The sequence below is a fragment of the Lynx canadensis genome, chromosome B2 (assembly GCF_007474595.2).
Source record: "Lynx canadensis isolate LIC74 chromosome B2, mLynCan4.pri.v2, whole genome shotgun sequence".
In the NCBI taxonomy this organism is placed as follows: domain Eukaryota; kingdom Metazoa; phylum Chordata; class Mammalia; order Carnivora; family Felidae; genus Lynx; species Lynx canadensis.
The window spans coordinates 106,222,074-106,236,984 of NC_044307.1; the positions used below are offsets into that span (position 1 = coordinate 106,222,074).

The 14,911-nt window shown below is 37.4% G+C and overlaps 1 pseudogene; it reads right to left on the reverse strand.

Moving 5' to 3' along the window:
* Positions 1–14,361: 14,361 nt before the first annotated feature.
* Positions 14,362–14,472, reverse strand: LOC115515187 (annotated as a pseudogene).
* Positions 14,473–14,911: the final 439 nt, after the last annotated feature.

Here is a 14,911-nt window from a genome sequence, read left to right on the forward strand (position 1 = left end):
AAGTGTTCTGGTTTAATGGGTACTGAGTATTGATGGCGCAAAATGAGAAGATTCTGGAGATGGATGATGGTGAGGGCTACACAACAATGTTGCTATACTTAATGCCACTAAACTATAAACTTCAAGTGGTTAAAGTAGTAAATTTTACATTACATGTATTTTGCCACAATTCAGAAATGAATCAGACTTAGACATAATAGCTAAAATGTTATAAACTGTTAGAAGAAAACATAGGTGTAAATGATCATTACCTTGGATTAGATAATGGTTTTTTAATATGACCAAAAGCAGAAGTGGCAAAAGAAAAAAATAGACAAATTAAACTTAAAAACTTTAGTGCTTCAGGATGCCTGGGTGGCTCAGTCGGTTAAGCATCTGACTCGATTTTGGCTCAGGTCATGATCTCACAGTTCATGAGTTTGAGACTTGCATCAGGCTCAACGCTGACAGTGCAGAGCCTGCTTGGGATTCTCTCTCTCCCTGTCTCTCTCTCACTCTCTCTCTCTCTGCCCACGTGCTCTCCCTCTCTCTTTCTCTCTCTCTCTCTCACCCTCTCAAAATAAATAAATAAACATTAAATAAAACCTTGGGGGCACTTGGGTGGCTCAGTTAAGGATCCGACTTCAGCTCAGGTCATCATCTCACACCTTGTGAGTTCAAGCACCACATTGGGCTCTCTGCTGTCAGCACAGAGCCCAATTGGGATCCTCTGTCCCCTTTCTCTGTGCTCCTCCCCCACTGGTTCTCTATTTCTCTCTCTCTCTCTCTCTCTCTCTCTCTCTCAAAATAAATAAACTTAAAAAAAAACTTTTGTTTCAAAGACAACATCAAAGAAAATTTGTATACAAACCACAGAATGGGAGAAAATTATTCAAAGAAAATCTTATATCTGATAAGGGACTAGTATACAGAATATATAAAGAACTCTTACAACTTAACAATAAAAAGATAACCCAATTTAAAAATTGTGCAAAGAATTTGACTATATAATTCTCCCAAGAATATATACAAGTGGCAAATATGCATATGAAAGGATCATCATTAGTCATCAGTCATTAGGGAAATGCAATTCAAAGCCACAAGTACCATTGCACAAGCATTAGGATGGCTATATTAGTAAGATAAACAATAACAAAGGTTTGTAAGGATGTGGAGAAATAGGAACCCTCATACAATGTTTGTGGGAATGTAAATGATGCAGCCATTGTGGAAAACAATTTGGAACTTCCTTAAAAAGTTAAACAAAATGATCTAGCAATTCCACTCTTAGGTATTTGCTTAAGAGAAATTAAAATATATATCTATACAAAAAGTCGTATCAGATGTGAATAATTATTCATAGTAGCTAAAAAGTGAAAATAATCCAAATGTCTATCAACTAATGAATGGATGAACAACAGAATATGGTATATCAACACAATGATACTATTCAGCCATAAAAAAGAATGAAGAATAACTGTTATAAGATTGGTGAACTGTGAAAACATTATGCCAAGTGAAAAAAGTCAGATACCAAAAATAACATGTTGTATGACCCCATTCATATGAAATGTCCAGAACAGGAAAATCCACAGGCAAAACATCAATTAGTAGTTGCTAGGGCTGGGGGTGGGGAATGGGGACTGACTGCTAATGGGAACAGTTTGTTCTGGGAGTGATAAAATTGTTCTGGAATAAAAGATAGAGGTGATAGTTGCAAGGAATTGTGACTATACTAAAAATCATTGACTTGTACAATTTAAAAGGATGAATTTTATGGTATATGAATTACATCATAATTTTTAAAAATTCCTTTTAAAAATGTTGTTCCACTGTATTCTTTTTTTTAACTTAAAATTTTGTTAATGTTTATTTATTTTTGAGAGAGAGTGAGAGTGTGAGCAGGGGAAGGGCAGAGAGAGATGGAGATGCAGAATCCAAAGCAGGTGCCAGGCTCTGTGCTGTCAGCACAGAGCCCGATGTGGGGCTCGAACCCAAGAACTATGAGATCATGACCTGAGCTGAAGTCAGACGTTAAACCAACTGAGCCACCCTGGCACCTCAATTCTTTTTGTTTTAACTTTAATTCCAATATAGTTAACATACATTTTATATTATATTCAGGTATACAATATAGTGATTCAACACTTCCATACATCACCCAGTGCTCATCACAACAAGTGCACTGTCTTCTTACTTTTGTTTTATGAATGCAGTATATCTTTTTTTTTTTTAACTCTGTCTTTTTTTCCATTGGTATTAAGCAATCTGATTGTAATGTATTTTGGATAGTTTTTCATGTTTCTTATGTTTAGGTTTCATTGCAATTCTGGGATCTGTGGGTTTATTGCTTTTATCATCAAATTTTTTTTAATTTTCATGCATCAGTTATTCACAATTTTTTTCTCCTGTTACCCCCTCCCATTCTGGGCATTCTAATTACATCTATGTGACGCTGTTGAAAGTCTTTCCAAAGATCACTGGAGCTGTAGAGTTTTTTCAGGCTTTTGTTCCTCCTTAATTATTTTTTTTTTTAATTTTTTTTTCAACGTTTTTTTTTTTATTTATTTTGGGGACAGAGAGAGACAGAGCATGAACGGGGGAGGGGCAGAGAGAGAGGGAGACACAGAATCGGAAACAGGCTCCAGGCTCCGAGCCATCAGCCCAGAGCCTGACGCGGGGCTCGAACTCCCGGACCGCGAGATCGTGACCTGGCTGAAGTCGGACGCTCAACCGACTGCGCCACCCAGGCGCCCCTGTTCCTCCTTAATTATTTTTTAAATTATCTCTTCAAATTTACTAATCTTATGCAGTTTCTAACCTGTTACTAGTCTCATTCATTGTATTTTCATCTTAGACATTTATAGTATTCATTTTAAAAATTCAGTTTGCCTTTGAAAATATTCCCACATCTCTCTTAACATCCTTATGCTTTCCTCTTCCTTTTTGGACATAAGGACTGTAGTAATAGCAACTCTAGTGCCCTTTCTTATCCATTCTACCATCTGTGACATTTCTAGACCTATTTGTATTCATTGGCTTTTCTTATGAGTCACATTTTCTACTTCTTTGCATGCCTAGCATTTTTATTAGATGCTAGATGTGAATTTCACTTTATTGAATGTTAGATATTCTTGTATTTCATTAAGCATTCTGTCTCCATTCTGATATGCTCACGCAGTTAAGTTACTTGGAAATCATTTCGTCCTTTCAAGATTTGTCACTAAGCTTTGTCAGGCAGAGTTGGAGCAGCCTGTAGACTCAAGCAAGTTTTCTGCACTACTGAGGCAATACCCTTCAGAAGAGTATGCCTGATTCCACGTATATTATAAGGTTTTTACATTTTGGTTGTTGAACGTATACCATTCCCAATGTCAGCTCCTAGGATTGCTCCATCTGCTTCTTTTAGGACATTTCCCCCCAAGCTAAAGATAGTTTCCTTACATGCATATGCTGATCAGTCCTCAGGTGTAGATAGTGGGTGGAGGGACTCTGCAAATTTCCCAAATTCTGTCTCTGTGCAGCATTCTCCTCTCCAGTATTTTGTCTTGCAAACTCTAATAACCTTGGTATCCCTGAACTCCAACTCCATCTCTTAAACTATGAGAAACTACTGGGGTCTGCCTGGGCTCCCCTTCCCTGCAAGGTGGCCTAAAGACTCCCCAGGCATTAAGCAGGGCATGGTAGGGCTCCTCTAGTTTGTTTCCCATTTACTGAGAATTTCTATCTGTATGTCTTCTTTGGAAAAGTGTCTTTTCATGTCTTCTGTCCATTTCTTAACTAGATTATTTGTTTTTGGGGTGTTGAGTTTGCTAAGTTCTTTGTAGATGCTAACCCTTTATTAGATATGTCATTTGCAAATATTTTTGGATACTAACCCCTTATCAGATATGTCTTTTGTAAATATCTTCTCCCATTCTGTAGGCTGCCTTTTAGTTCTGTTGATAGTTTCCTTCTCTGTGCAGAAGATTTTTATTTTGAAGTCCCCATCATTCATTTTTGCTTTTCTTTCCCTTGCCTCTGGTGACATGTCTAGTAAGAAGTTGCTCTGATTGAGGACAAAGAAGTTGCTGCCTGTGTTTCCTCTAGGATTTGGATGGTTTCCTGTCTCACATTTAGGTCTTTCATCCATTTTGAGTTTGTTTTTGTATATGATGTAAGAAAGTGGCCCAGTTTCATTTTTCTGCATGTTGCTGTCTAGTTGTCCCAACATCATTTATTGAAGAAACTGTCTTTTTTCCATTGGATACTTTTTCCTTTGTCAAAGGTTAGCTGACCATATAGCTGTGGGTCCATTTTTGGGTTTTCTATTCTGTTCCATTGATCTATGTGTCTGTTTTTGTGCCAGTACCTTACTGTCTTGATGACTAGAGCGTTGTAATATAGCTTGAAGTCCAGAATCATGATGCCTCCAGCTTTGGTTTTCTTTTTCAGGAATTGCTGTGGCTATTCGGGGTCTTCTGTGGTTCCATACAAATTTTAGGATTGTTTGTTCTAGCTCTGTGAAAAATGCTGGTGGTATTTTGACAGGGATTGCATTAAATGTGTAGATTTCTTTGTGTAGTATAGACATTTTAACAATGTTTTTTCTTCTAATCCCTGATCGTGGCATGCTTTTCTATTTCTCTTGTCTTCTTCAGTTTCTTTCAATGAAGTCTTCTATAGTTTTCAGAGTACAAATGTTTTACCTCTTTAGTTAGGTTTATTCCCAGGTGTCTTATTGTTTTTGGTGCAGTTGCAAATGGGATCGATTCCTTGATTTCTTTTTCTGCTGCTTCATTATTGGTGATTAGAAATGTAACAGATTTTTGCACGTTGATTTTATATCCTGTGATTTTGCTGAATTCATATGTTAGTTCTAGCAATTTTTTGTGGAGTCTTCTGGGTTTTCTACATAGAGTATCATGTCATCTGCAAATAGTGAAAGTTTGATTTCTTCCTCGATGATGTGGATGCCTTTTATTTCTTTTTGTTGTCTCATTGCTGAGGGTAAGACTTCCAGATGGCTAATAGACACATGGAAAGATGTTCAACATCACTCACCATCAGGGAAATACAATCAAACCCATGATGAGATACCACTTCACACCTGTCAGAATGGCTAACAACAACACAAGAAACAACAGGTGTTGGCAAGGATACCACACTGTTGGTGGGATTGCAAACTGATTCAGCAACTCCAGATAACAGTATGGAGTTTCCTCAAAAAGCTAAAAATAGAACCACTCTATTATTCAGCAATTGCACTACAAAGTATTTATCCTAAGAATACAAAAATACAGATTTGAAGGGGTACATTCATCCCAATGTTTATAACAGCATTATCAACAATACCCAATCTATAGAGAGAGCCCAGATGTCCACTGACTGATGAATGGATAAAGAAGATGCGGTATGTATGTACAATGGAATATTACTCAGCAATCAAAAAGAATGAAATCTTGCCATTTGCAATAACGTGGATGGAACTAGAGTGTATTATGTTAAGTGAAATAAGTCCGTCCGAGAAAAACAAATACAGTATGATTTCACCCATATGTGGAATTTAAGAAATAAAACAGATAAACATATGGGACGGCGGATAGAGAAAAAAAACAAACCATGAAAGACATTTAAAGATAGAGAACAAACTGAGGGTCGATGGAGGGATGGGGTGAGAGATGGGCTAAATGAGAAATGGGTATTAAGGAGGGCACTTATTATGATAAACACTGGGTTTTGCAAGTGATGAATCACTGAATTCTACTCCTTAAACCAATATTGCACTGTATATTAACTAACTAGAATTTAAATAAAAATTAAAAAAAAAAAAGTTTTGCTGCCCTGTGCTGCCTGGTGTCCATTGTCTGAAAACAATTGTTTTCTATATTTGGCTTGTTTCTGGTTGTTTATGGTAGGCCAGTGAATCCTGTCCCTGTTACTCCATCTTGGCACAAAGTGGAAGTCAAGTTATATATTTTTTTATATTCCAAAATCTATGGAATGGGCCTGTTCCAGACTGAGTACTGAAAATTATCACACTAAATTGTCCCTCAGCTACTTCTGAGAATTTCTCAGGTGTTTCCTCTCATATGCTCCAGAATACATTTCTCAGGTTATTCATTCATTGATTCCCTTATTCACATAATAGATATTTATTGAGTGTTTATAATATTCCAGGTCTTATTGTCACTACTGGTATATGATGAAAGACAAGAAAGAACAATTTTCATGCTTTTAGCAGTTTACTTTTTGTTGGACGGAAGCCAGCATTGAACAAATATATTTCAGAAAGTAGCAGCTACCATATAGGAAATAAATAGAGAGTAACCGGACAGAAGCATGCTAATTTAAGTTAGGAGTTACTGAGGAGGTGATACTTGACCTGAGACCTAAATGACAAGAAAGTACCACTAATAGAAAGGACTGAAGAAAGAGAATTCCAAGAGCAACTAGCAAATACAAAGGGCTTGACATTGGAATGAGGAGTGTGTATTTGAGGAACAGAAAAAACAGTGTGGCTGGAATATAGACTGATGAGAAAAGGGGTGGGATATGAGATAAGAAAGGTATAGACTAACTTTTAATCTCAGTGCAAACACAAAGTAGGTGAGACCTACTTTGCTCATTCCTCCCAACATCCCCTTCTCTCTTGAAGGTCTAGCCAATTCTGTTCAAGTGTCTAGTCCTATCCCCAGAGTAAATGCTAATGACTATAAACCAATTATAGCAACCCAATCTATCTGGCTAGTGATCGGTTCAAGAAAAGACAAGTGACAGAGACCCACACAAAGAGATCTAAAGGGTAGTTTTCTGGGAAGGGTTCCCTTATCTATAAAAGGAGACTCACAAAAGGAGTTAGTTTCATCTTTCACTAAACCAGTGATTTCCAACTGGGAGCAATTTTGTACTCCAGGGGACATTTGGCAACATCTGGATGCTACTGGTATCTAGTGCTTACAGGTCAGGATTACCACTAAGCATCCTATAAGGCATAGAACCATACACACAGCAAAGAATTATCCAGACCTAAATGTTAATATTACCAAGGTTGAGAAACCCTGTATTAGACATTATTGCATCTAAATGTTATGGCTATCTTGTGACCAGGAAGTTAGCTAATGTGTTAAAGATGAAAAAGTGAAAAAAACATAAAGACTCTGAGGTTGTACTGATATCTTTCAGTACTAAATCAATCAACTTGTTACTTACAACAACTTTGCCTTAGGACTTCTTGTTATGTGAACTATCTGTTTGTCTATCATTTAGGCTATTTTGAGTTAGACTGTTGTATATGGGAGTCAGGAGTCTAGAGGATAGATGATCTATATTTGAGAGTCATCAACAAATTAATGAAATTTGAAGCCCTGGGACTGAAAGAAGGCATAGGTAGAGATATGACATCAGGGAATGCCAATGTTTATAGGTTAAGTTGAGTCAGCAAAGAAGACTAAGGAAAAGAAGTCAGAAACAGCTAGTAATAAAATAACGGCCAACATTCTTGCGCTGCATACTATACGCAGGGCACTTTTCTAAATGCTTTATAAATATTAGCTCATTATTCCTTATAACAACCCTATCAGTCAAATCCTATTTTCATTCCATTTTGTATGAGGATGGTTAGTTATAGGTCAATGAAAATTAATTTGCTGGGATCACAGAGTCAGTGAGTGTGTGAGCTGAGATTCGAACCCAGGCAGTCTGGCACCACAATCTAAATTGCCTTGTCATATGACATCTCCCAAATCAGAAGCATATGTCTCATAGAAGTTAAGAGAAGGAAGTTTTTCAGGAAATAGGGAATAGTCAGTTGTATTGAACACTTTGGTTAATAAACCAAATAAGATGAGGAGGGTGGTTTCAATTCGGTCTGGCAACATGGAGAACATTGGTGACCTTAACATGACCAGTTTCAGTTCCTCATATGGGAAAATCAGCTCATTTGTAAGGTTTGAAGGGTGATGAGAAGGTGAGAATTCTAGACTTAAATACATAATTGTATTTATTTATTCATGTTATAAGGAATCATGCATGTGTGTATGTGTGTGTAGGAATTAAATAAAATTCTATACTTAAGGAATTAAGAGTCAAAATGAGTAATATAGACTTTTGTAGTTAAATTAGTCAGATACCCACTAGTATATTTAAACCTGGAATAATTATAGAACGGGTATGTTTATTTTGCTACCCACCAAGCATTATTAATCTTTTTTTTTTTCAATTGACTTCTTCCCTAGATCTTTTCTTTCTCTACTTTTATCTTCTCATTTTGCCTGCTTTGAAATAGAGACCTGTGCCTCTGGCAGGAACACAGCCATGTCTGTCAAATTATGGCCCTGACTATCACTAAGGCATTGAATTCCACAAGTACGTGCCTCTTAACCTGTAACGAGCAGCAGGTTACTGTAATTCCGTGTGTGAATTTCTGGGATAAACATTACAGGCGTTTCTTTCGTTGTGATAAATATCTAGGAAATCTCACTGCAATCTTGGCATAGTAAATCTTAAATCCGAGTATATCCTAGAGTCAAACCAAATATATTACACAGGGATTATAAACAAATTAGATAACAGTTTTGTTTGCATCTACCAGTTTTAAGAAGGTATCTTATGGTATCAATGTATTCTTTAGAGAATTGGCTGGTGCTACAACATTCTGCTATATTTCATTGTTAAGTGACTGGTGGTTCAAATTCTTAAACTGGACTTTAAGCATGATGGATATGAAACTATACATCTAGTAATAATAAACTCATTTTTATGGATTAAGAGGAATATTCTGAGAGGGGAACCACAGACAATAAACAAATGAAGCATATTCAATTATTATTTCATCTGAATAATGTTTTCTCTATGGATAAAGTCATAGCCATGAGTCCGCTGACGTGGCATTATGATATGATGTTAACTGTGTGTGAAGTCCTGTGTTCACAAGGGCAGAATTATTACATTTCTATGTAAATAAAACATCATTATCCAAGTGTAAAGTGTTTGCCTTTGCTTTTGTTGTCCTACATTTTCATGTTAATAATCACAGAGGAAAGGGACACTAGGCTGCAGATGTACAGCCCAGAGAGAATGTTTGCAACTAACTAGTGGTATGATGTTAGCCAGTTACTTAATCCATCTGAGTCTCAATTTTCTCACCTGCAAACTGGGAATAATAATACCTACTTTGCATGTAAAAAGCACTCAGTAAATGTTTTCTAATCTTGGCTTTAGTAGGGCTGATATCACATTTATGTACAGAAATCAGCGTGCCATCAGTGTAACGATCCTTGCCATTTTGCTGGAATAGGCAATGGAGGGTAATTCTGGTCTGGAAATCTTTAAGCACACAGAAGATACTCATTCATTTGGACACATACCAATCTAGGCCTAAATTAAAAAGGACAAATTAGATGACTTGTGAGGTCTAGTTCTCTTTCCAACTGAAACAAAAAGATAAATATCTTGCATAAATAAATATTAATCCAAGTATGATGCACGTTGAGATAAAACTGTAGGAATTGCCTGACCATTTACTTGTTTAGTGTCCCTCACATCATTCAGCATGGCCTGACTCTTTGGCTTTGATTTTTGGCACTAATGATGATCTTTTTAAAAAGCCCATAAATTCATTTGAATGAGTATCCGTGGCACAGATCAAGTTTTGACTGGTAGAGCCAAGTCATGCTCTTTCCCTGTGCTTTTCCTTGGCTCCCTGTCCAATGTTCCCATTGCTTCTCCCACAAAGGACAGTGACTTGCTCAGTGTCCAGCCCACACAAAGGAAGAGGCTTATTAAAGTGCAGATACAGGTTTGTTTCTAACAAAACCAATGCCTGAAAATGAAGTATTCATTCCATCAGTATCTGATGACAGAAAACAACTGGTCTGACTAATGTTTTCATTATGTTAACAGGTGTTTAATATCCTGAATATAATACATGCTGTGGTTTAATAGAAAGAACATAAACATAGGAATCAGAAAGGCTGGGCTTAAAGTCAGGTTCTGCTCCTTATAAATGCCTCAACCTTTATGATCTTCATGTTATCTATAAAATTGGTGTAATTGTGCTCACGCCAAAATGTTTCATGAGAATTAAAATAGGTAGCATGTGTAAAATACTTAGGTTTCAAATAAAGGCAACCAAAAATAGTATGAAAGAGGAGAAGAGAATGGGAGAAGGGTCTCAGTTAGGGGGCTATTGTAATATATAAGTAAGAAATGATAAAGTGGTGAGAGATTTTTAAAAAACCCTCAATGTTTTCTGGGATCTACTCCAGTTGTAGGGATGATAGGGTGGTCGGGAGAAAATGGAGCAATAAACAGGAGGGCTGTGGGAGGAGCAGAGGAGAAGGAGAACACAGAGGTTTAAAGCTGAACTTGGTAAGCTGAAAATACTCAACAGACATCCACGTGGAGTTCAGGGAAGAGGCACAGGCTGGAAATACAATCAAGGGAGTCATCAGTATATAGACGACAGTTAAAGCCATGAGGCTAAATGAGGTTACCAAAGAAGTACATGGAAAAAGAGGAGAGCAGAGGACCACAGGCTGAGCCTTAGACAGTCTTGGGAGCACCAATGTTTGGAAGTCAGACTGATGAGGATGTACCAGAAAAGAAGACAAACTAAGACTAGCTCCTTTTCTGAATCTATTTATATTTTCAATATCTTTGAACATCATGGTGCTATGGCAGAGTAAATAGGGGTTGCCATAAATTATTCAGAAGAATCTAGGAAAGAAATAGCTATTTCACGGGCACCTGGGTGGCTCAGTCAATTAAGCATCCAACCCTTGATTTCGGGTCAGGTCACCATCTTACGGTTTGTGAGGTAGAGCCCCGCACTGACAGCGCAGAGCCTGCTTGGGATTCTCTCCCTCCCTCTCTCTCTCTTAGTCCCTCCTCTGTTCACACTCTCTTTCTCTCAAAACAAATAAACTTAAAAAAAGAAAGAGCTATTATAAACTACCGTATGGTAAATTAAAGGTATAAAGAATAAATGTGTGCATGTGTTTTCATAGTTTCTCAATTTATATTTCCTTTGGTGGCAAAAAAAGTTTAATTTACACAGAAGGTCAAAGGTACAAAGGATAAATCCTCAACATGTGCTTTCATATCTCAGTTTCTGTATCCTTTTATTTACAGCAGATGGTACACGAAGGCAAAAATTCACCCCAGAGTTTGTCCTCCATGGTATCTTAAAAACACAAAGGCGCTAATTTGTGTTTTGAAAGACAGGGTCTATTTCAACAATTTCCATTTTTCTAAGGACAGTCATTCAAAAAAATTCATATTGTATACAAGGAAGACTTTATGTAATATAATATTCTGCAGCAGGGTGTTCGGCTTGCTCTCATTCAATTCCCTTATTGGCAACTATTCGTAACACAAATGCTTTTTGTCCTTTCCTCCCTCTCCCTGCCACAATAGACCAAGTAATTAACCAAGTGAAGAGGCTGTCAATTAAACACTGATACTAATCTAGGCATAAAAGCTTCTTTAGGGAACATCGGTTTTGAACATATTTTCAGCATTATCAGCATTGATTTTATTCAATCCAATTCTCATACAATCGAGTGCTCCAAATGTTTACATGCCATCCAGGCAACGCTTGCAACATGGATGACCCACGCTGTAGAAACAGCGCTCACAAAGAATGTACGAAGAATAAGCTCTCTATTGTGCCTCCGAGGCCTATTTTTCCAGGAATAGATGTTCCATCATTAATTAATGTCGCACATCTTTAATGATAAGATTGTCAAAGACAATTAAGGAAATGATTACAAGTGTCCTTGGCAACTGGAATGCCTACTGATTTTAGCTTACTTTCCCTAAGTGTGGCTTAAAGGTCATTTCTTTGAAGTGTGAAGACTTAAGCATGCCTTGCATTGGTGTCATTATGTACAAATGTTACACAAAAAGGAGACATCTTTTTAGCTTGATTTCTTCAACATGAATTACAAGATATTTGAAAATAATTACATTTTTGAGCCATTGCTTCAGCCATTAACTTCAGGAATTGCTAGAGTTGTTACCTGTCTTGTTAACCTGTTTGATTAACTCACATACTGTGCACTGCAATTAGTTTCCTTTAAATAAATTAACTTGGGGCCCTCGCTGGCTATCAACGATTTCCTCCTTTCTCTGACTTTCACTTCAGTATGCATCCATTCAGACAGACTTGCCCAAGCCTGTGAGCCCTTGGGGCTTCATGAAAAGCCTCCTCTTTCAAATCATTGTGGAAAACTGTGGAGAGTCTGTAACTGTACCCTTTCTTCAAGCCAATGAGTTCATCTTCTAGCTTCACGGATGCACAGCAGGCAGCAGAAGCACCTTGGTTGCTACACTTCTCTTTATCCCAAATCCCATGCAAATGAGACAGGGATGCGGGTGGATGTGACACACAAAATGAATTTGAATGACAGCTAAAAGCCCCATGTGTAGAGAACCCTGATCTTTTATAATGGGCACCAAGCAAACCCATGTGATTTGTTCTAGAGGAAAAAACTGTCTTTAACATATTGGACAGGAAGTAAACCTGCCTTCTGCTCTAGAGGGAGACACTATCTCTCTATTTAAAGGCTTTCTCTTACACAAAAATCCGTGTAAAGATAAAGGTAATCAGCACCTCTAGTTGGAGGACTTGCAGAAACATGAGAAGCCGATGGAGAGTCTTTTCCTAACACCTATTTCTGCCAGACATTAATTATGACAGAATGTCTGGCAGAGAAATATTAACCATTATCACCTTTGAAGGAAGACTTCAAACCACACATGCTCCATTCCGGAAAAACATTCTAATGACCCTTTCCCCACCCACTCCTACTCCATTCCCCAAGCATGCCATTTTCCCTCCTGATATTAAGGCCTATGATATTTTCACTGGTTTTTCTTTGTGCTAGCCACACAAGAGTCATGTCTAATGCTCAGTCATATAAATCATGGCAATGCCGAACAATACCTTATTTGCTTCATCCTTCTTTCCCTAGCCCTATGCTTCCATTTGCTTTTAACATTTTCATTTACTTATAAAAGAACTTACTGCATATAGTCTGTATTGTAAACTGCCTTAAAATATCTTAGGAGAGAAGCTGTTACATATTTTAAAATAAATATCAAATAATGGAAAGATTGCACAGGCCAAAATAGTAGAACTATTTAAAAAAATTTCATAAACAGACCAATCACCAATGACCTCTTGAAAGATATTTCAAAGCACTTCTTCAAATTTATTCATCTCATAGCTATTCCCCAAAGTATTCTAAAATATCAGAAGAGGTGAGATAAGGGACATCAAAATAATGAATAAAACAGGCCTGCTAATTTTTAAATTCATATTTGTTACTGGTAATGATAGTAGCATACATTTATTGTATTAAAAATGTGTGAGATATAACAAAGAAAAATTAAATTGTCCACAGCATATCACTATCTAATATAAACAATGCTAACTTTTGTGTGTGTGTGCGCTATGCATTAGAATCACCTGGGGATTTCTTTCTTTCTTTTTCTTTCTTTCTTTCTTTCTTTCTTTCTTTCTTTCTGTCTGTCTTTATTTCTCTCTTAATATAATTTATTGTCAAATTGGCTTCCATACAACACCCAATGCTCATCCCAACAATTGCCCTCCTCAGTGCCCATCCCCCACCCCTCATCAACCCTCAGTTTGTTCTCTGTATTGAGAAGTCTATTACCGTTTGCCTCCCTCTCTCTCCGTTTGTAACTTTTTTCCCCTTCCCCTCCCCCATAGTCTTCTGTTAAGTTTCTCAAGATCCACATAGGAGTGAAAACATATGGTACCTATCTTTCTCTGACTGATTTATTTCACTTAGCATAATACCCTCCAGTTCCATTCACATTGCTACAAATGGCCAGATTTCATTCTTTCTCATGGCCAGGTAGTGGTCCATTGTATATATAAACCACATCTTCTTTATCCCTTCATCAGTTGATGGACATTTAGGCTCTTTCCATAATTTGGCTATTGTTGAAAGTGCTGCTATAAACATTGGGGTACATGTGCCCTTATGCATCAGCACTCCTGTATCCCTTGGGTTAATTCCTAGCAGTGTTATTGCTGGGTCATAGGGTAGTTCTATTTTTAATTTTTTGAGGAAACTTTACATTGTTTTCCAGAGTGGCTGCACTAGTTTGCATTCCCACCAGCAGTGTAAGAGGGTTCCCGATTCTCCACATCCTCGCCAGCATCTATAGTCTCCTGATTTGTTCATTTTAGCCACTCTGATCAGTGTGAGGTGGTATCTCAGTGCGGCTTTGATTTGTATTTCCCTGATGATGAGTGACATTGAGCACTGTTTCATGTGTCTGTTGGCCATCTGGATGTCTTCTTTGGAAAAGTGTCTATTCATGTCTTCTGCCCATTTCTTTACTGGATTATTTGTTTTTCGGGTGTGGAGTGTGGTGACTTCTTTATAGATTTTGGATACTACAATGCTAACTTTTAATTAGCAATAATCGCACCTCAGATAAACCTCATCGGCTATGATACTGCCACGGCACAAAGCTACAATGCTAACTTTTAAATGTAGTTCCATGTCATTGCTGCAAATGGCAGGATTTCATTCTTTCTCATTGCCAAGTAGTATTCCATTGTATATATAAACCACATCTTCTTTATCCATTCATCAGTTGATGGACAGTTAGGCTCTTTCCATAATTTGGCTATTGTTGAAAGTGCTGCTATGGAACTGGAGGGTATTATGCTAAGTGAAATAAGTCAGTCAGAGAAAGACAGATACTATATGTTTTCACTCATGTGTGGATCTTGAGAAACTTAACAGTAGACCATAGGGGAAGGGAAGGGGGAAAAAAAGTTACAAACAGAGAGGGAGGGAGGCAAAGCATAAGAGACTCTTAAATACAGAGAACAAACTAAGGCCTGATTGGGGGTGGGGAAGAGGGGAAAGTGGGTGATGGGCATTGAGGAGGGCAATTGTTGGGATGA